Source organism: Macaca mulatta, chromosome 10 (genome assembly GCF_049350105.2).
Source record: "Macaca mulatta isolate MMU2019108-1 chromosome 10, T2T-MMU8v2.0, whole genome shotgun sequence".
In the NCBI taxonomy this organism is placed as follows: Eukaryota; Metazoa; Chordata; class Mammalia; order Primates; family Cercopithecidae; genus Macaca; species Macaca mulatta.
In genome coordinates this window covers 68,801,753-68,825,409 of record NC_133415.1, presented here as the reverse complement: position 1 = coordinate 68,825,409, position 23,657 = coordinate 68,801,753, and the positions used below count along the sequence as shown (strand labels likewise).

At 36.6% G+C, this 23,657-nt stretch overlaps 1 protein-coding gene across 4 annotated transcripts in view; it reads left to right on the top strand.

Moving 5' to 3' along the window:
* The window catches only part of MACROD2 (mono-ADP ribosylhydrolase 2), a 2,066,868-nt gene that overhangs the window by 1,206,694 nt on the left and 836,517 nt on the right, over positions 1–23,657 (top strand). The gene's annotated exons all lie outside the window — the stretch shown is intronic.

The window sequence follows — 23,657 nt, the reverse complement described above, 5'->3', positions numbered from 1 at the left end:
GAGACATTTGAAGGACCAAACAAACCACTTATTCCTTTAGATGCTCTAAAATTGAACCATATAAAAAGTAGACTATGCTGAAGTCATATCATTTTAGCTACATGGAGAAATCTTGTTCCAAATCAAGATATAATGATATACCCTCTGGTTCTTTGATGACAGTGTGGTGGCTATATGCAGAATGTTTCTGCACCATTTGCATGACTACTGCTTAAGACATCCACTATGTCATTCAGTAGTCCTTACATGGGAGTTCAACGAGGTAGACGTCCTTAAATTTACTATCAGGTTAAGAAAAGAGCAGATTATCTCTTTGGACACTTTGTGTATTTCTTTCTTTAGCTGCCTGGAAGCTCAGCACTAAATTTGGTATTCATCTGCAATACTTGACTCAGCCCATGGCATGGTTTTTACACATTAATATTTCTTTTCCTCTAAATGCCTTGGTGGAATTGTACTTTTAAGTTCATCTATTTTTTTAATGATTTAAACTAATCACATTAACCCAGGAAGAAGCAGCATATAAAAGAAAGGAAAGAAACAAACAGTTTAATGACCTATCTTGCTGAGTTCCTACATCTCCAATGGGAAAATACGTGCGTGGTAGAATTATGCAAATTACTGTGTAAAACTTCCTATAATTGACAGGTATTATGATATTTTATCTACCTCATGACCCAAGATGGCTGCTGGAGTTCCAGCCATCATCAGGTCAGTGTATGTCAGTGTAGACAGAAAGAAAAAGGAAAGTCAGAAGAGCAAAATGAAATCATTTTGATGTTTTTAGCTTTTCCAGAGGCTCTATGAGACACTTGGTCACATGACCACATCTACTGGCATGGACTACTGAAAAATGTAACATTTTATTCCTGGCAACAGTGAACTTAGCTAAATATTAAGTTTCTGTTACTTTGAAGAAAGAAGGGAAAATAGATAGAGATAGAAAAATTCAATCCCTGCCACAATTCTTTGTTCATATTAGGATGGGAACTGGTTAATTTTTTTGTTGTAGAAACCACACATTTGATTTTTCAAATGATCATAAAGTTTTAAAATATCTGATGCCACACTAGATACATTTTTATTCAAATATTTTCCACATTTTAGACACTCAAATCTTACATCGCAAATTAGTATAATTTTTAACAACAAAGTAAATGAGATTTCTAAATGAGAGACAGATAACTTCCAGAATTGTTCATGTACAATTTGACTTTGTTTGGGGATTGAATCAGTGATTTATTTTCATAAATATTGATTTCTTTTCCCGGTTGTTTTATGAACCGAGTGAGAAGGGCCATTGTATTCAGTCTTTTTTTGTTGTTGTTTTCACTTATTCACAGAGTGCAGCAGTGATTGTGGATATTTCCTTGACTATTTGTACTTTAGATTCACATCAGATGATAAATTGAGCATGAGAAATATGTTATTAAATTGACTGCATTGTAAATTGGCACTTTACATTTTCTATTTATAAACATGGTACCTTTTACTCAATATCCAGGAAACTTTGGATAAATATGAATTTCCATTAACTTATGTGTTAACTGCCAAAACCTATTATTTATATCTGAAATGAACTAAAACAAGATAATTTAATCTTCTAGTCCAAGGTCAAGTGCATTAAAAGAAAACGTGTTTTATGAATAAACAGCATTAAAAACACACAGCCATTACACAGCAGTTTTTCATGACTAACACAAAAATCTGTGAACTGAGTAATAATCATCTCCACTCACTAAGCTTTTAAAAATCCTATGTTGAATTAATACCCTCACTTCTTCTAAGATTATATACTTTATTTTTCACACACAGATAGTAATTAATAGATATTCATTGATTCTGATGTAGGTGGTGTATAAGTGACTACATTTGTGTGTATGTGAGTGTGAATGGTCTAAAATATTGTGGTTTGGGAAAGTCAAAATTGGGAATGGATTTAACGTCTGTGTATCAGTCAATTATGATATCAATGATGCACTTACGACTCCCTTCCCCAATAATAGGTTTTAAGGTATTAATCATAATTTTATGGTGGGAGGAGCACTATTAGAAATTTTCATTGTCCAATTTTCTCACCATGACCAGCCAAGCATCTATCACTTGTTTTTAACTTCTCAACTAGTTTTCACAATTAGTTGTCCTGTAAAGTAATAAATGGCCCAAATTTTCCACACACTAATTAAAATTCCATTTCTCATGAATTCTTTAATCGAGTGCAAGTCATTATGTGCTTTGTTGATTCTTAAGTGCAAAGATAATTGCAATGGGCAGCATGAAAAGGGTTTGATTATTGCCTGTCGACGCTTGTGAATTCTAATAGGTCTAATTGCATAGCATCAATTCATCATCTCAGCATCACTTCTTTTTATTATTAGCTCTCTGAATTGTAATGTGCTCATAAAGAAGTGTTGTAGTATATCAGAGATGACATGGTACGTGGCCTAGTATAATTTTCAGCCCTTACCTTGTGCAACTCTTGAAATTAAAAGTTTATTATGGAGTGCCCTTTTTCTGAAACTAATTTAAAAATGCTCCTGTATGATGAAATGAATACTGTCCAATAATCTACATATTAATTTGCTTTTGTAATAATTCCATTAAATGACTGCCAAGACCTTTTTTGCTCAGATTGTGCCTATAAATTCAGAACATAATGTGTTAGTTGGAAAACATTTGTTAGGCTTTTTAATGGGAATTCCTGGAAGCATTCCTCAGAGAATTTCTATACTAGAGTGACTATTCTAAGGCTAAAGAAAGAAAAAGCTTCCACTGCATAATGATGTAGAATCTTCCACGCACCCCAATAAAATGACTAAAGGACCACCAGCAATTCAGTTGCTAAACACCCTGTCATTTGCATGTATTGACTAGAACAGCCCTAGTGTAGAGAAGGAAAGTAAACCTTTCATTACTCTACAGATAAAATAATGTTCTATATATGTGAGGAAGTGTGTCTAATAATAATAGACACAAATGGGTACTTACACCTTGTGTCAAACACTGTACTTTAATCATTATTTCAAATAATCTCAGGGATTCTTATGAATAAAGTTTCAGTGTGATAATTTTACAGGCAAGTCTCAAAATATCACCCGAGATCACCAGATGGTATGTGGCAAAGCTGGAATTTAAACATCTAGACAGAAGACTGCCATAGCTTGTCTGCTATTTTCAACACACACTATGGCATGACTCAGTCAAATTAATGCCATCAGAATCAGTAACAGTGAACCTTGGAAGAAGGATGATGATAATGTTAAAGTGTGACTCCAAGTAAACCCAAAAGTTACATCACACTTCAGGGGCTTCTATTTTTTTTTTTTTAGGATAATATGGTCAGAAGTAATTATAATCCATGTTAAGGAATGAGTCAAGTTCCTAGAAGGAGCATCCATACAGCAAATATTCCAAGAGATCGAGGCAAAACCAGTAAGGCTTATCACCGTCTGTTGCAACACCTAACTTAGCTAAATATTAAGTTTCTATTACTTCAAAGAAAGAAGAGAAAATAGATAGAGGTAGAAAATTTAAATCCCTGCCACAAATTATTTGTTGGTGTTGGGACAGGAACTTGTTAATTTTTTGCTATAGTAACAACATATTTGATTTTATAGAATCACTTTAAGACATTTTATTGGTTTTAAGTATTGGGAAGGGATTTATACTCCAGCTTTTGTTAAAGGAGTGGCAAGGCCACATTGCCAAAAAGCAAATGAGATGAGAGATATTATTTTGGCCATCTCTGGGTAATACAGCCTGCCACAGGGAATGAGCCAACTTTGTGTTACTGCTTGTTGGGCAGTAAAGCAGTTTGCAAGGAAGCAGTCCCCCAGCAGGTATAAATTATTGTTTTAAACATCTCTCTGAAAATTACTGTAATGAGAAAGTACCCCTTTGCCTTGTGTGTATGTGATGACAAGCAAAAGTAAAACTTAATTCATTTTCTACAGATCAAATGTTTGGGTTCTTTTTTTAAAAAAACCCTTCAAACTCTATGGTTTAGGTATAAATATTTTATTGAATACATTGGTTCATTTCCAAATATAAAAATATCAAGAAGCAAATATTGATTCTAAATTTGCTGTACCATAAGTAATTTGCAATATAACCTAGATCTGAATAGAGAAATAAATTACCACTCAAAAATTTCCAGTACTTACGTTCTACTTTGAAAATCATACATTAGAACTTACATGGAGCTATTGCTTATTGTGTTTAAAAATTATATAGTCATTCTGGTTTTAAGAATTTAGATAACATTGACAGAATAAAATGCAAAAATCTTAAATATGCCATCTGGAGTTTTGATTATGTACATACATCAATCAATGTGAAGAATATTTCCATCACATCAGAAAGTATTTTGTATTAAGTAATTTTTATTGTTCTATTTTCCCTCATGCCCAATCCAGTGAATCTTTAGCTTTCAAAGGCACTGTTCTGACTTCTATCACTATGAATTAGTTGTATCTTTTCTTAACGTAAATGGAACCATACACAATGTACTCTTTGTGTCTATTTTGTTCAGTGTGAAGTCTTTGATATTCTCTATGTTGTCACATGTATCAGTGTTCATTATTCTTCATTGGTCAGTAGTATCTCATTGTATGAAGCACAATTAGTTTATCCATTCTCCCATAATTTTGCTTTTTCTGCTGTTTTTTTCTGGTTTCCTGATGTCTGAAAATTATTCCTTTTTCACACCCTCTCTGTTTCAAGAATTTTATTTAGCCATTCTTAGGGTAGGTCTGGTCTGCTGGTGACAAATTCTTTTAGTTTTCCTTTGTCTGAGAATGTCTTTATTTCCCCCTTCATTCCTGAAGGGTAAGTTTGCTGGATATAGGATTCTGGGTTTGACAGAGTTTTAATTTTATCACTTGAAAAATATTCTGCCACTTTTTTTCTGGCCCTCATTACTTATTTTATTTTATTTTTATTTTATTTTATTTTTGAGATGGAGTCTTGCTCTGTCACCCAGGCTGCAGCGCAGTCACCTGATCTCGGCTTACTGCAGCCTCTGCCTCCTAGGTTCAAGCAACTCTCCTGCCTCAGCCTCCTGAGTAGCTGGGACTACAGGTGTGCGCCACCACGCCCGGCTAAGTTTTGTATTTTCAGTAGAGATGGTGTTTCACCATGTTAGCCAGGATGATCTTGAACTCCTGACCTTGTGATCCACCCACCTCAGCCTCTCAAAGTGGTGGGATTACAAGCATGAACCACTGCACCTGACCACTCTGGCCCCTATTACTTCTGATGAGGAATCCACTGTAATCTAAATGGTTTTTCTCCAATATAGATAACAATTCATTTCTGTCTTGCTGCATTCAAGATTTTTTTGTTGTTTTTAATTTTCAGATGTTTATATTTTATCTTAGTATGAATTCCTATTTGTTTTATCCAGTTAAGTTCACTAAACCTTTTGAATCTATAGGTTATCTCATTGGCCAAATGTGGGAAATTTGCAGCTATTATTTCTTTGAATACTATTTTTGCCCCACTTTCTTTCTATTCTTCTGATATTTCAATGATATGATTTTAGATCTTTTGTAATAGTTCCACAGGTCCCTGAAACTCTATTCTTTTTTTTTTAATGTTTGTTTGCTCTATTTTCTATTTTCTCCTTGTTTTCCACTTTAAATAATTTCTACTGTTCTATCTTCAGATTCACTAATTCTTTCCTCTGCCCTCTCCATTATGCTGTTGAGCCCAGCCACTGAGTTTTTTATTTCAGTTATTGTAGTTTTTGGTTCTAAATTTTTCATTTGGTTCTTCTTTACATCTTCTCTTCTTTGCTGAGACTTTCTATTTGTTCGTTTCAAGCATGTACATAACTGTTTATTGGAGCATTTTAAAAAATGATGGTTCCTTTAAAATCTTAGTTTTAACACCTGGATCATCTCTTTGTTGGGTCTGTTGATTGTCTTTTCTAATTCAAGTTGAGATTTTCCTAGTTCTTGGTATAATGAGTGATTTTCTATAATACCCTGTATGTTATATGACTCTGGATCTTTTTAAAATCTTGACTTAGCAGGCTGTCTCTGAAACTGTATCACACCTACAGGAAAAGGGGATTCTGCCTCATCACTGCCACGCGGGGGTGAAGGTCCAGTTCCTCTCTCAGCTTCCTTTGACACTCCAGGGAGTCAGGGGTGTTTTGTCTCCGCTGGGAAGAGGTGGGATTTCAGGTTCCCTGCTGGGCTTCAGCGAGTGCCACCCTGGCTGGGAGGGGAAACGTCATTATCTTGTTACTACTCCCCAGTTAGCTTCCACTGACCTAGTAGTGAGGAGGCCTGCTAGGTGGTAGTAAAAGTGCCAGCTTCCTACATGGTCTGCTGTGACATTATATAGGAAGGGGGCTTGTTAACCACCAGCAAGGGCTGAAATTGGCTTCCTGACACAGCCTCCTCTGATACCACTCAGGACAGGAAGTGCCTTGTTACAGTAGGGTGCAGGTAGAAATCTCGGCTCCCCACTGGACCTTTGATGACAGGGGAAGGGATGAAGCCTTGGGTTTGTCTGTGCTATTTGGTTGGTATAGGATAGTTTTTAATCTTTCTGTTTTGTTAGGTCGCCCCTTTCCTGTGGTGGTGGTGTGTGTGTGTGTTTGTTTGTTTATTTATTTATTTATTTATATTTTTTAGTCTGCTCTTGTTAGCATTTCTGGGATGCTGACTTCTTTGGGACCAAGGCTGAAATCTGTGAGGCAAAAAGAAAACCTGGAGAACTCATCACCGTGTTGATCCTATGGACTGCCTTCTTCTGTCCACCTTTCAGAGTCTTCTCATATTTGTTTTATGTATACTGTCCGGGGTTTTAAGCTGTATTTAGCAGAAGGAATAGGGAGAAGTCCATCTGTTCAATCTCAGTCCAGAGCTAGATATTTTTTGCTTTTTTGTGAGTATTTTAAATACTAGGTCTTGGTGAGTGCTAAAGTTAGGAAAAGATGAAAATAACCTTAGACTTAGAACAGTGCTTGCCACATGTTAAGCACTCAGTGAGGATCATCTTATTCTCTTTGTACAATCTAAGTGTCTCTAAAATTCTAATCTTCTCTTGTAGGACAGGTTATGCCCAGGTTTGGAAGAGGGGTGCAAAGGGAGACTTATCCAAAGTCCTCGCCTCACTAGTGGATGCAAAAACCTTCCTGGCATTTCTTAACACACATCACAGAGGTAGCTGCTCCTGGCCTGTTTGTGCTTGTGGCTGATAGTACATACACATGTATAAACACACATAAAACCTCCAAGTTTTACATATTGATGAAGACAAACAAACCTGGGGCCAAAACATACAGACTCTGAAAATCTTTCCGGAAGGACATAGGAAGGGATCTACTTCAGTTCCTAAGAGGATGGTAACTTTTGCCTGTAAATGTTTGACCTAATGTTTTCTAATGGCAAAATGGTTCTACATAGAGTTTATTTGTAAAATAAACCATTGTGCTTTCTTTGGAGACTCTTTGTAATTCTATTCCTAAAGCAAGCCCTGTGATCAGCTAACATAACCACATCTGAGGGCTTCAGATCTTCTGATGGATGTGTGTCTTTTCTAAGCATCACTGTAGTTCATCTCTCTCTCACTGTTTATGAACTCCATATACATTTTCACTGCTGTCAATTGACTAGTTTGCACTGAAATATCCAAGCAAGCTTTGTGAAAAAAATGGAAGTGGCTCTCAGTCCTTAGATTTGTAGGCAGTTGTGTATGGCACATAGTTTTCCTTACTGTATGTTCTTTCCAGTTATTGGTAGGAAAGGCAGTCACAGAGGGTTTGTCCAATGGGACTCCAGTGGAAAAGGTTTATCTGAATCTTTCCAATAGCGCTAAAAACACCCCGGGACAGATTTCATGGGGGTGACAGACTCTGTTTTCCTGGTCTTATTTAGGAGTATTGCCTTCCATATTTTGCATATTCTGGACATAGTCAATATCAAATAATTAACCATTTCATCTATTCAAGCAGCCGTCTACCATCTATTAACTACCATGTTCCTGAATTTACAGGCATGTCCACCACCTTTTTTTTTTTTCTTTTCTTCTGTTTTCTTTCTTTTTTTTTTTTTTTTTTTTTTTTGGTTTGTTTGTTTTGTTTAGCTTTTGTTATGGTTTGGATTTGCGTCTCTGCCCAAATCATATATCAAATTGTAATCCCCAGTGTTGGAGGAAGGGCCTGGTGAGAGCTGTTTGGATCATGGGGGCAGATTTCTCTCTTGCTTTTCCTGTGATAGTGAGTGAGTTCTCATGAGATCGTTGTTTAAAAGTGTGTAGCACCTCCCTACTCTCTCTCTTTTCTCCTGCTCCAGCCATGTAAGATGTACCTGCTTCCCCTTAGCCTTCCACCATGATTCTAATACAGGCCTTCCAAGCCATACTGCCTGTACAGTCTGTGAAACCAGGAGCCAATTAAACCACTTTTCTTTATAAGTTACCCAGTCTTAGGTATTTCTTTATAGCAGTACGAGAATAAATGAATACAACTTTTTTCAAGCGTACAATTCAGTGGTTTGGGCACATTCAGAGTTGTACAACTGTCAACACCACTAATTCCAGAATATTTTTATTGCCTTAAAAAAAATTCTATACCCGTTAGCAGTCAGTGTTCATTCCCCCTTCCCCACTCCTTAACAACCATTAATCTACATTCTGCCTCTGTGAATTTGCGTATTCTGGACATCTTATATAAATGGAATTATATAGTATATTGCTTTTTGTGTCTGTTTTCCTTAACTTAGCATAGGATTTCCATGGTTCACTCATATTGTAGCATATATCACTAGTGCCCTTTTTATGGCTAAATAATATTCCATTAGATGGATATACATTTGATTATTCATTCATCAGTTGATGGACATTGAGTTGTTTCCATTTGGAGGTATTATAAATAACGCAGCTGAAATGGTTTAGATGTTTATCCCCTCCAGATCTCATGTTGAAATGTAATCCCCAGTGTTGGAGGTGTGGCCTGGTGGGAGGTGTTTTGGTCATGTGGGTGGATACTTTATAAATGACTTGGTGCCATCCTTAGTAATGAGTGAGTTATCACTCTATGAGTCCACGTGAGAGCTGGTTGTTTAAAAGATGCTGGAACTTCCTCCTCACTCTCTTGCTTAGTCTCTCATCTCTCACCACGTGGCATACTGGCTCCCCTTTGCCATCCTCCATGATCGTAAGCATCCTAGAGTCCCTCACCAGAAGCAGATGCTGGTGCTGTGCTTCCTGTACAGCCTGCAGAACTGGGAGCCAAAATAAACCTCTTTTATTTTTAAATTACCCAGCCTCAGGTATTCCTTTATAGCAATGAAAATGGACTCATAAAACAGTTATGAATGTTTGCATATAAGTTTTTGTGTGGACGTGTGTTGTCAGTTCTCTTGGGTGATCCCAGCAGTGGAATTGTTGAGTGATATAGTAACTGTCTTTAACATTTTGAGGAACTAACTGTTCTCCAAAGTGGCATTTCCATTCCTATCACTGATGTATGAGGGTTTTATTTTCTCCACATACTAACACTTATTAACATCTGCCTTTTTGTTGATAGCCATCCTAATGAGTGTGAAATGGCATCTCATTGTGGCATCTCATTGTGGTTTTGATTTGCATTTCCAGAAGGACTAGGATATTGAGCACTATTTCATGTACTTATTGGCCATTTGTGTATCTTCTTTACAACCATTTCTCAGACCCTTCTTTGACTCTTCCTTAAATGTATTAAAAGACAAGTTATATGCTTAGCTTTTTTTCCTTAATTTTGGCCTGTTCACTTTTTGGCTTATCTTAGAAGTATGCTTTCTTTAAACTTCCTTTCTTCTCACAATTAGTGCACACACACACCCTGATCTTTTTATAATTTAAATTACTTCAAGTAATGTCTCGATTAATGTCATTAATGCTCTGTTGACATTTAATCCAGAATGAGCTCTTCCTACTGCAAAATGAGCTCTTTTTTTGGCACTTTGCTATAATTTATGAGAACTAAAGAGTAGACAGGTTTTACTTTTGGACAAGTTTAGCTTCTACATGGAAGGGTTTAAAATGATAGCTTGTCATTAGTGTGTGCGACAACAGGGCAAGGCAAGCCAGAAGAGGCAACACAGGTCAAGGTCATCAACACAATATAATGAACCAAAGATCATAGCTGTGGGTGCAGTTGGTGTGAGTCTGGTGGACAAAAACAAGGTCAGAGTCTTGGGTGTCAAGCTGACACTCAAATATTGGTGATGGGTAAAATTTTGGTAGGAGAACTGTACACTGCCATATAGGACAACTCCACATTTGACATTTTGGGTCCAGTCTAGACTGGTAGTTTTCAACCTGTGGTCCCTAGGCCAGCAGCATCAGCAGCATCTGAGAACTTGTTAAAAATGCAAATCCTTTTTCTCCACCCCTACTCCATTCCAGACCTACCACTGAAATAGAAATACCGAGAGTGTGACCTAGAAACCTATGTTTTGTTTTACCAGAACCTTTAGAGGTTTTGATTACCCTCAAGTTTGAAAACTACTGACCAAGACTTTTAAGGAGATGCAAAAAAAAAAAAAAAAAAGGTGGTTGGGGATGACGCCACAGTTTAGGATTAAGTGAGAACACACAACAAACAAGGGTATGGCTGTAGCCAAAGGCAAGTTAAGCATAACCCATGCTACATTGCTACCATGGAATTAGCCAACATTCACTTAGCCAGAATTTACTTAATGACTGGTTGTTGGAATAGGAGAGTGGGCCTTGGAATGAAGGAAACCTGATTATTCTGGTGCAGGGAGGTTCAAGGAGAGCAAACGTCCTTACTTGAGGTCTTGAAGTTGCTATCCCTAGTGTATCAGGCATTCTGCTTGTTAAAGGGATCTGTTATGTTTTCTTCTTTGGACTTAAATTACTCAGTAGAAATAATCAGCCTCATTCCACATGCGTTAATGAACTCCTTTAGAAGGAAGGACCATTTTTTTTCCCTATGTTAGTTAAGGAGGCCCCTGAGCAAAATCTAGAGGGAAGTCTTCTCCCCAAAGAATTGTTTTCGTAGGTCTTTTGCAGTCAAGAACGGCGACAGAGATTGAGTTTATGCTGGGTGCAGGGAAACGTGGAGTAAGTTGGGTCCATAAAGGTGAAGCAAGGCCAATGTTTTGGGATGGGAAGAACTGGGGTAAGTTACTAAGTACAGTGTGGGCGCATCTGGCTCTCACCCTTACTCCTTGAGTGAAGTCATTCATCCAAGTTGGCAAGAGCAGGTCATAGGAAAAATGAGGACGACATCTGGAAGAGTAAATGGTTTGTGAGAGGGGCCGTCTCTCAGATAGGCCCACAGGCTTTCTCTGGAAGGATGTCAAAAAGCCACATTTATCAGAAGCTGCAAACACAGCCAGATATGTCCTAGGAAGGACAGTGCTCTTTCTATCACAATATAATTCCAAGGGCAATTTTCTGTATTCTTTTTTTAAGTTTTTGTTTGTTTGTTTGTGGAGACATGGTCTCCGTAAAAGAATTCAGATTGGTCTTAAATTCCTGGCCTCAACTGATCCTTCTACCTTGTCCTTCCAAAGTTCTGGGATTACAGGTGTGAGCCATGGCTCCCACCCTCTTCTTTTCTAACAGTAGGAAAAAGAAAAAAAACTTTTATTTCACTTCTGGCTTCTGTGCTTTCTCCAGCTATTTTTCCTATGCGAAGAAGTACACACAAAATACCTATGTGACAAAGCTCCCAAGGCAGAATCCAATGTGACTTTATTTTTCTCTGGCTGTGTCCAGGATCATGGTGACTTGACCCATTTAAAGGAATGCCACCATATGCTGCTAGCAACTGCTGGGGTTTGGCACTTCCCAGGCTTTTCAGAACCTAATAACTAAGTCCATGGCTAGATTCTCAGGCCCAGAGGATACATTTGGAAAAGGACCAAAGTTGTCTTCATGATATTCTATATATTGCAAGCCTGTAATCCCAGCACTTTGGGAGGCAGAGTTGGGAGGATCACTTGAGACCAGAACTTCAAGACCAGTCTGGTCATCATAGCAAGACTCTATCTCTTAAAAACAAATAAACAAACAAACAAACAAACAAAACAGATAAGCAAATTCTTTAAAAAGAATATTAAAATGCAAGAAATAACAAAACATATTTGATTTAATCTTGTGAAAACTTTAATATTGTCCTATCAATAAAATTGTCTATGGCAATTCCTTTAGAATGATTAATTTGGTTGTTTAGCATTTTTATTGTATAGCAGTGTCAAACACACTCTTGGCATTCACTTATTGTATTAGAGAGAACTATTGACACTATCCTAACTATTGCTCCTTCAGGAGGAGACAAGCAGTAAAACTGTTAAAATTCTATCAAAATACACTATTGATATCATGCGCTGCGGCTTCAAAACACTGCTCAGCAAGGATGCTTTGGAAAGTAACTCAGCTGCTTAATGTGCTTCTGCTTTAAAATATCTCTGGGCAGCTAAGTTTGTAACAAGGCATATAAATCTAATGTTTAGGGTAAAAATAAATATCCCTTTTTGTCCAAGCAGTTTAAATAGTACTTGTAATTAATGCATAATAATTAGGTATCTAAAAACAACTGGAAAATGTGTAAATCCATGTTTATTTAAAGTGTGTAATATTTATAAAAGATGAGGTATAAAATAAATCTGTCTTAAAACAATGCTGTCATCAGTCCTAAACGAAACACTATGAAATAGCTAGTTCAAAGTCATGAAAATATTGAATATATTTTTTTCTCCTTTTTTCCCTGTATTTGTGTACGTGTGTGTGTGTGTGTGTGTGTGCTTTCAACCAGGAAGCATATGCTTTTTTATCATGTCGGGAAAATAAAATCCTACCTTTTAACATTAAAAAAACCTATGAAGATCTTAGCAATTTCTACCATTCGGTTGTCTGTTAGGTGAGGAATACATTCCTTGTTAAAATATCTATTTGCATAATTCGGTGAGCAATTACATCACTAATGTTCTTTTCTTATTTGAGGTACTCTCCCAAGGAATTGATTATTTGCATTACTAATAAAACCCTGATGAAAATACATAAAATTTGTATGAAATTAGATATTTATATAAGTTATCAGAAAAAGTGTGAAGGCATATGTTAAGTGAATTAAAATCCACTAAGGGCTTGTTATTACCAAGTCTTGGCCTAGGCAACAAACAGATTTATATCCAGTAAAAAGGTTGGTAGAAAAAATAATTATATATGACATAAGTAGAGGTTACAAAATAAATAAATTAATTAACCGGGCGTGGTGGGGGGCGCCTGTAGTCCCAGCTACTCGGGAGGCTGAGGCAGAATGACATGAACCAGGGAGGTGGAGCTTGCAGTGAGCCAAGATCTTGCCACTGCACTCTAGCCTGGGGCACAGAGAGAGACTCCGTCTCAAAAAAAAAAAAAAAAAAAAAAAGTTCCAGTAAGAAGAAGAGAAAGAACAACCAAAGAATAAAAATTCTTGGAAATAAAAGCAAGAACAAAAGTTTCAAAGTGAAAGAATGCATGATGGAAAGGAAACAGTTGAAGACTTACTGTACCAGAAGAATAAGCCAAAGAACTACTCTAGAACGTACAGCAGATAAAATATTTGAGAGAAAATCAAAGGAAATGAGATTTACTCCTAGACATATGAGCTCAACTATTAAGAGTTCTAGAAAGAATGGAGAAAATGAAAGAGTAGTAATAATTTTATAACTAGGAGGAGAAAATGTCCTGTCCTGAATTAGGCATGGTGAAAGTTCAAAATCCCAAGGTTAAAAAATAGTTAGAAAGAATGAATAAGACCTACTATTTGATAATAGTACGGAGGACCTATAGTCAATAATAATTTAATTGTATATTTTAATATAACTAAAAAGTATAATTGGATTGTTTATAATACAAAGGATAAATGCTTGAGGGGATGGATAACTCGTTCTTCATGATGTGGTTATTACATATTACATGCCTGTATCAAAATACTTTATGTACCCCAGAAATATATACACCTACTATGTACCCACAAAAATAAAAATTTAAAAATTTAAAAACTGAGAAAGAAAAGAATTTCAAGGATAAATACGAAGTTCATAAAACTTCTGGAAAGGAGAAAAAATAAAAATATAAAACAGCTTACCTATGGAGGTATAAAAATCAAACTGTCTTTTTCTCACAGTAGACGTGAATGAAGAAAAATATTCAACATTCTGAGAGAAAAAAATAATTGTTAAAAATTAGAAATTGAGTATCTTACATAACAAAAGAAATGAACAGTATTATGGAAGTCTCCAATTTATTCCCTTTTTATGTTTTTAAACCCACTCTGTATTGCACTTTGGCCTCAGGCTTTGACCCTCACAATGGTAAGCTGACTGTGACAGCGAGAAAGTACAGACTTTCACACTGAGGAGTCAAAGGCAGAAATGATGGAGATTATTTTCCTCACTCATCTTATTTTGAGAATAAGCGCTTTTCTCAGAAGACGCCCGTGAAACTGCTCCTCCTCACATTCTCTGCCCATTTGCTTCTCGCCACAGTCTATCCTTTTCCTTTGCTTCATTTTTCTCCTTAGCACTTGTCACTGTTGGACACACTATGTATTTTACATCTTTCTTGAGAAAAATTAATTTTGAACCTGGAAGCATATATGTCAGAAAAACAGCATTCAGAAATGAGAACAAATTAAAACCCTTTGGAAATGCTGTGGCTTAGGAAATTTCCAGCCACAGACCATCACTGAAAGAATTACTCAAGAATATACATCCGCAACACCAAAAAATGAGTTTAAGAGTGAGAAGACCAGGCGTCCAAGAAGTAGTAGAAGCAAAGAAACCAGTAACATGTCAGTTCTGACATAATTGGTTAATATGTATAACCGTGAACTTTGAGAGTATAATGATGAAATACTGATTAAATAGAGAAGAATGTATTCCTATCCCATTTATGCACGTGGTAAATACAACTAAGTACAAGTACTAGTGATGAGCTAGTCAGAATTTATCACCTTCCACCTCCCACATGCCAGGTACTCTGGTCGATGCCTTCACATATATTACATAATTTATTCCCTACAACAAACTTGATAAGCAGATATTATTCTATTTTTTAGAGAGGAAGAAAAGTAATTTGCTCCAGTTCACACAGTTAGTGAGTGGAGTGTGCTGTTGGGTTATGGAGACTTGTTTTTCTTGCTCTCTCCTGATATCATGGTGTCTGATAATAATTACACATTCTATTGATCTTTTTTTCCTGATTTTGTTAGATACTGCTGTGTAACATATTTTCCTACTCATAACAAATCTTCCCATTTTTAATGCCACTAACTTCTTTCATTATAGTGCCTCTTGAGCCGTTTTATCATATCATCTCAACCGCAATGCCATTTCTAAATAAAGAATGAAAATTTGTATTAATTGGCCTGCATCACAACAGTATATTATCAAAGAGCCAGTCACCAGATATTATTTATTTTCGGGTATTTTTTTTTTCTTTTTAAACCTGATACTCATTATTTAATTTTCAAAGCCTGCATGCCAACATTTCATTCTTGGCATCTGAATTACTGTGGAAAGGTCTCTTGGTTTTCTTTGAGTGGTTTTACGTTAATAGTTTCTACTAAATAATCTCGCAGAGGCACACGTTGACCTCTGTGATCTTAGTCTCGTAATGAATCATGTTTGAAAGGCTCAGGGATATATTCTCTTCCCCTCACTGATTCTATGTCAGGCCCAAAATAGGCAAAGAAAGGGAAAAGGTAAAAAAGAAAATCTGTCTTGATACTGAAAAAATTAGTTATTTTTTATTGTCCTTTTTTCTTTTTCTCTTAACTAACACTTCTCTTATTCTTGTCCCCTTTCTGCATCTTATTTCTATGTTGAGGATAGGCTCTCAGAACACCTGGCAAGCACTGCAGTAACTCAGACCCCAATTCTATTTCCATTCTATTTCCCTATTTCTGTTACCAACTAAGTCACTTAGAGTCAAGTTCCTTGAAATCAATTTTTACTCTTTGTTTTCTCTTTTCCCATCCACTCTAAAATCATCATCACAGTTTGCTAGTTCACCTTTAAGATTCTTGAATGGTCTGCCTCTCTTTTTCATGCCTTTGACTCTGCTTTCATGTCAGCTGATCTCTTCCCTTTTGTAACCTCCAATTCATTCTGCAAAGGAGTAAGCATGAGAAAGTAAAACCACTGTCATGATTTTGCATGGGAATTCATGTTTCCAAAGAATATCTCTTGGCTTTACTCCATGATGTCTTATAGAATTACTGCTTAAAAAGCTGCTCCCACCCTTCTCTTCTCCATGTAAATCAGTGTATCTGATAGCAGCCATGTTGGACTGTTTTCTCGAGTCTTTGCAAACTCTTTAAGAAGTGCTTTTCCATTCTTAAGAGGATGGTGGGTAGAAATACCCCTATTATCTCACAGAAGAGGAAAAAGCAATTTCTCTAGATTTTGAAGATTGAGCAAAAAAACAATAATTGCATTTAGTTAAAATTACTCCTAAAAATCCCTTAACCCAAATAAAAGTGAAATTAGTGACATAGCATTTCATACTAAGTTCAATACAAATGATTTTCTGTATGGAGTTGAAAGACATCACTGTTTCTTCAAACTTGAGGACCAGATAAAATAGTTTATGATATTCATTTTGCATTGGAAAAGTAAATATTATTTAATTATTAGATCTGCACAGTGAGAAGCTATAATGCAGCAGTTCTGAAAGTGTCACCAGAAAGTTTGAAAATAGCTCTAGTACACAGTAAACCCATTATCTCTAAAAAGTAGGTGAGGATATTGACTGATCTATTGGGGCCCAGCAATGTAAGCCAACCTGCTCCTTCTCCTGCTCTAACACTCGCTCACTGAGGAAACATTTAAATAAATTGCCCTTTTTATTTAAATATTTTATCATTCTCATTCCACCGACACTTTGTTCATATTGTTGAATTTGAATAAGTTGTACTCGTAAAATAATGTAACTTCACAGTACAGAAATTTTCACATATTCTTTTGCCTAGAAGTTATGTTAATGTAATTCTTGAAGTAGCCTCTTCTCATTTCTCTTTTCTAAATACAATTGTTCCTTAAGAAAATGAGATGTAGGGCCTGGAGTGAAGATGTAGGGCCTAGGTTTAGTCCAGAGCTGTCCTAGGAGTGGATCAATTTCAGAGATAAATCAGATCCGGTTTATTTTGATGGAGAGGTGGATTCATTACATCTAAATGCCACTTTTTAAAGAAATGTGAATAGTGAGCCCATTAATTCCTTCAGAGGATGTCTAGAAAGTCTGTCATGTTCCATTTTGTGATTTGAGAACCAAAATCCATCTCTAAAACAAAGCAGATTTGTTCCAAAATGAGCAACATGCAGATGAGGGAAATGACAGGTTTAGAGAATTCACTTATTTAATCATCTCCTGGAAAAAACAAAAACAAAAACAAAACAACAAAAAAGGAAACACCGCACATTTTTTTTTTTTTCCCGTTTGAGTCTTTGGATAGAATCTCACACCTTTTGTTAAAGAGTGTGACAGTGTTAGAGTCTTATTTTTAAATCTTCCATAGTGCAGTAATTAGGAGATCTTTGATGAGGTTTTAGTGAGTCTTTCTATGAAGAAACAGCTTTTCAGCTCTATAAAATGTATGCTGAATGAGCTGAACCAGTTTAACTAGATGTCATTGCTTGCCCAGTCTAGATTATCCCTTCTACCTCATTGTTTTCTCTAATCCGGTACATCATCTCTGATTAGATTGATTATATCGGGCCAACTTTTATTTAATCACCCACAAATTCACTAATTATCTATTAAGCAACTGTTCCCATAGAATTCTTGGCTTTGTGGGAAACACAGACATAGATTTGTCATGTTCCCTGCAGTGGAAGCATCGAGTCACTACAGGAAAACAGAAATCACGGAATCATGACATTGCAGAATTAGCAAGAATCTTGGGGCTTAGGTAGTCATATCTGATTGCCTTGAATGATAGGACATTCCCTGCCTCCTCAGGCAGGATGCCATATGATTGGAGAGCGCTGACCGATGGAAACTTCTCAGAAATGTTCATGTTCAAAGTCATATTGATGGTTTATCATAAGTGATATTATAGAGTAACAGAGGTGAAGTGAATTCAAACTTTGTTCATACAGAGGAATTTATGGATCTCATCTTTAAGGAAGCGAAATTCTTCACAGTGTAGGAGTCTCCCTGAGAAACTATTTCATAAGAAGGGTTTTCAGAGAAAAAAATAGGAGGGCTCTCCAGAAATGAGGAAAGTCCTGGAGTCAGAAAAGCACAGACCTGTTTGGTGATAGTCATGGAACAATTGCCCTATGCACTGGCACATAGTGGATTCTCACAAAATATGTATCATATAAAGAACAGAATTAATGACTGAGTGGACGATTGCAGGAGAGTCTTTCTTGTCCAGGCGTGTGGCGGCATGGGAGTGATAAAGGAATGCTGATGACAAGCACATGCAACCTCAGCATCAGCCTGCGTGTCCCGACATTGACCCATCTGCATATTTCAGTCCCAGCCTAGATTCTACATTTGTAGAATTACCCTTGCAGTGGGGACTAACATTCATTCATTTTACCCACAGCATAGAGTCTTTAAAGCCGATTTTCCCCCTCGCATCTTAATAAAATACTGATTTTGCATCTCTCTGAAAAGGCTGCAAGTTGCTCACATCGCTTGAACCAGAACAAAGATCTCATTATCATCTTCCTTGAAAAAGTCATATTGTCTATTTGGACCTTCACCTCCTCTCACCCCTGCTATTGAAGCACTAGAAATGCCATGCATTTGACTCACTTCCTTCTGGGATGTGTTCTCTTTGGGTTCATTCTAAAATGACATGAAATGTTGGAATTCTGCAGATAATTCAGCTTCCCACAGTTCCTCTGAGACCCCTCTCTGTTGGAAATAACACTATTGTGATGCAGATGCCCCCAATACCCTGTGGAATCTCAAAACTATCAATGGCTGACCACAGGATATCCCTTTTTCATGAGTTTCAATCTGTGTTATTAAAAATGGGCCCTTACATGTAGGAGTCCAATTTGAAACAGGATACAGTCCCATCAACAAGGTCAATCTTAAATAGATTCGGGCAGGAAAGGGAGAGCTGATAAAAAATTAAACATGAGCTTTGCCTCTTTCTTTTTTAACATAGAGGATGGCATTTTGGTAGAAATTGATTGAATTGTATTTTATAACTTGGACTTAAAACATCCCAGCTTTGAAGTCAATGAAGAATAAAACATATTATCAGCACATGATGCCCCAAACATAATAACATTATCACATTCTCATGTAAAAATGGAACCAACTCTCCAGTTGAGCTGAAAATATGCATTTGAGCTTTGGCTGTGCATTCTGTATGCCTTTATCAACTGTAAAATGCAAATGTTCAGTTGCTGTGTATGTAACCTTAGATATAGATATCTTATTCAGAGAACCATAGCATCAAAGAGGGTGAGAGAGGTAAACCAAAAGCCCTTTGTAACGAAGAACAGTGAAAAACAGCAATGTGTGAACTCACAAACTCAAAGGAAACTAGATTTAAAAATAACATCGTGAGTTCTAGTTTATCCCAAACTCAATGCAAAGAGTTGAATGACTATAGTCTTTCTGGACATAGCCAGAAATCCTTCATGCAGCTGAAGAAATGTATGAGAGAATAATCTGAATTTAGAAAAATGCCGCAGGGCGTGTTGAAGCACATTTTAAATGGTATCTTCTGCAGATTGAAAAGAAACATCTTATGGACAATTGATTGTTTCTTGAAATATAACAAAAACAAACTTTGAAAATGTGTATATGAAAACACTGACCTACATGGAAAGAAGAGGCAGCATTTACTTTGTAATGCTATCAGGTGGTAATTCAATTTTCTGTTAACTGAACTTCAAGTATTCTGTTTCAGGTCATAGATTGGTGGTGCTTATCATATAAATTGGCCAATAAGATTTACAAATAGTATCTTTAGCGCTCAGTTTTGTAGTTGTATCTCTAGAAAAGAAAATCAATTTAATTCCATGCATTGGTTTTCTTCTTAAAATTCATGCAATTTGATGTGAGTGACAGGGCACAGCATTATTATGCAGTCTGTTAGATGGACCGATTATGCTTATGAATACAAGAGTGGAGTGAATGAAAGCAATGTGTAATTGATTCTACACTTGGTCTGACTGTTCATTAACAGTTTGAATGTAGCACAGTTGCTTCTCAAATGGAAAATGATGAGAGCAACCTATCTGTACTCTCTCATTTGTTTTAAAATTCATTATGCTAATATTTTTTCACAGAATGTTTTTGCTGCATTTGTTTTGCCAAGGATAAGTCTGATTGAATCTTTGTAAATAATTCTACTGCTTTCAATATTTATTTGGCATTTCAATCACATATTTTTCAATTTACACTTTTGGAAATAAAAATAGGCTCTCCTCCACACCTCCTTCAAAGAAAACCTTCTACCCTATCCTCCTTTTCTATATAATTCAGACTAATTTCCTAGGATAAATAGGAGTGGGGGAGTGCAAGGTGGTGCGGTAGTTATCTCTTCAGAACAAAAAAGCTGATTTACAGACTGATTGATTTCAGAAATAGATGAGCAAAAACAGATTCCATTTGTCTTGCCACACTTTAGTCTAATGAAGCACAAAAGGGCCTGCCATCTCATTTTCCATAGTTCTTCAAGGGGTTGCATTTGAAATGTTGATTAAATGTACAAATTGCATTGCTGTTTTCTTGGCTTTCCTGAGTGCTATAGGAGAGGGCTTCAATGCACAAAGGCTGCTTTTCCTTTCTTGAATGTGGAGCTAGACACTTTAGGGAAATAACATCACTTTCACCGTTCATGGGACGTTATGATGCTGATTCTGTGACAGCCATGCCTGCCCTTTCCTCTGTCCACAGGTTCCTGCCACATTATAAAACAAAAGAACTAAACCAGCACTGTGCCAGTCATTTCTATCTAGGGGCAACAATTGCATTCATTATTCCCAAACTAGATTGTATTTACAATTAATACTAATCTCATATTTCAATCTTTGGCTATCTCAGATTTTTATTAAATTAGCAGTTGGCTGATTGAGATAATAGGTCTGAGAGCTCCATACTGGTAATAGTTTTAATCATCTCAGCCTTTTCTCTGATTTCTTATTTATCTGCCACCTGACTTTGTAGTTGGCACTCACCAAAATAAAGTGCCAACTGTCTGGGGCATCCTGCATTATAGCTGTTTTAAGATATGTCCAAAATTTTTTTACTGCTCTTCCCGTCAAGAGGTGAGGTCTAGGTGCCTCCACCTGAAAAAATGTGAGATCTTTCTGACAGTGGCAACCAATAGAATATCGTGGTAGTGATGCTGTGTGACTCCCAAGACTGCGTTATAAAAGGCAACATGGCGTCCACCTGCTGGTACACTTGCTCTTAGACCCCTGACTTGTTGTTTAAGTTATCCAACTGCTCTGAGGCTGCTGTGCAGTGAGGAAACCCAAACTAGCCCACATGGAGAGTCCTTGAGACCACATGAAGAGAGAAAGATGCCTGTCCAGCCTTTGGCTCCCACAGTCCTCCACTGCTCCAGTGCCAGCCACCAGTTGACTACAACCAAATGAGAGACCCCAAGCCAAGCCCCCTAGCCAAGCCATTGCAGAAGGTCTGACCCACAGAAGCCAAAAGAAATAATAGAATGCTGGTTGCTGTGTTAAACCACCATGTTTTGTGGTAATTTGTTGCATATTGCAACAAATCTAACCACAAAACTAACCAGAATTTGCATGTATACAAGCATGAGGCTAAAGTAATGAGATTCATGACAAACATGCCAAAATGTATATATACAAATGTATGCCATTCGTTTCTTTCAATAAGCAGTCACCTTGAGAGGCACTTACTCATAATCATATTGTCACTGACTGTGATGTTGTCATTATGATGCTGTCATTATCTCCCCACATTGATCTCTGACTTTGGGCACATTATTCTGTCTCTCTGGGTTCCTTGGAAAGTAGGCATAGATTAAATTTTTACATAGTCTTTTTTTACTCTCTAAAAATTCTTGACAATTATTCAAAATTCTTTGGCTGTTGAGATAACCAAAGGAGGAGCATAAGAAGTATGCTCTGGCCGGGCGCGGTGACTCACGCCTGTAATCCCAAAACTTTGGGAGGCCGAGGTGGATGGATCACTTGAGGTCAGCAGTTCGAGACCAGCCTGGCCAACATGATAAAACCCCGTCTCTACTAAAAATACAAATATTAGCTTGGCATGGTGGTGCATGCCTGTAATACCAGCTACTCGAGAGGCTGAGGCAGGAGAATTGCTTGAATCCAGGAGGCAGAGGTTGCAGTGAGCCGAGATTGCACCACTGCACTATACCCTGGGCAACAGAGCGAGACTTTGTCTTAAAAAAAAATATATATATATATATATATATGCTCCTATCCTGTGTTACCACTTTAAGGGATGTCACACTCAGTTTGCATATTAAAATTATAGTAAAACTTTAATAGTAGATGCTAGCCATGTAGGAAAAAATGCCCTCTTGTTCATCATTTAAACCCTATGTTTATCTGAAAATAATTTTTTAATATAAAGAAATTATTGAGGGTAGGAAAATAAAAGAAAGATATACCTAGGGGAGTCATTTTGTTAAATTCCTTGAAATTATATTGATCTTTTTCTTTAAGAGTATTTTTATATGTGTAATGATATAAGCTCATCTTTGGAAAGCACATTAATGATCTTTAATGTCACAGGGATAGAGTAAATGGGATTCAGGAATATGGATTAATAAATCATATACTCTTTGTTTAAATGTTTTATTTAATTTTTGAATAGCTAATATATTCACATAACTTGAACATCAAAAAATAAAAGCAGTGAAAAGTTTCCTCCCCATATTCGCCCCCATCTTTCTAGTTTCTGTCACTCCCCTAGTAGGTAACTATTGTTATTAACTGCTAGTTTATCCTTCCAGAGATGTTTTATGCATGTAACTAAAACAAACCTGTATTCTTCCCTACATTGGTAGAGGAGGTTTTTTTAACACTAATGGCAGTGTGCTTTTCTGAATTTTATTTTTACATTGTAATGTATCTTGGGTATCTTTCCGTATGCATACATGAAGGCCTTCTTTGTCTGTTTTACAGAAGGGTAATATTTCATAGTATAAATGAACCATCGTTTTACTAACATCGTTTAGTCTGTCCCCTATTGTTGGACATTTAGATGTTTCCCATCTTGCCTTATTATATATAATGTTTCAGGGAATGGCCTGTGTAAATACTATTCTGCATATGGACAAGTATATTATCTTTCGGATACATTTCTAGGAATAGAACTGCTGGATCAAAAGAAGTCTACGTTTGTAATTTTGTTAGATATGATTAAATCATTTTCTCTGGGGATAGTGCCAATTTGCACTTCACTGTATAATCGTGTTTGAGAAACGTGAACCATGATTGATGCTCATTTATCTGGACAAAAATAAATTAGACTTCTTAGAATCTGTAGCTCAGTTCCTGTTAGACATGTACAGAAGGAAATGCACTGGAGAGCTGAAAAAAAAAATGCTCTTCTGATTTATTCCTTTTTTTGACTTTGAATACTGAAGGCCAAAGAGGAGAGTGACTTGCACAAGGTCACATAGCTGATTAGTGACAGATCTGGGACTTATAACC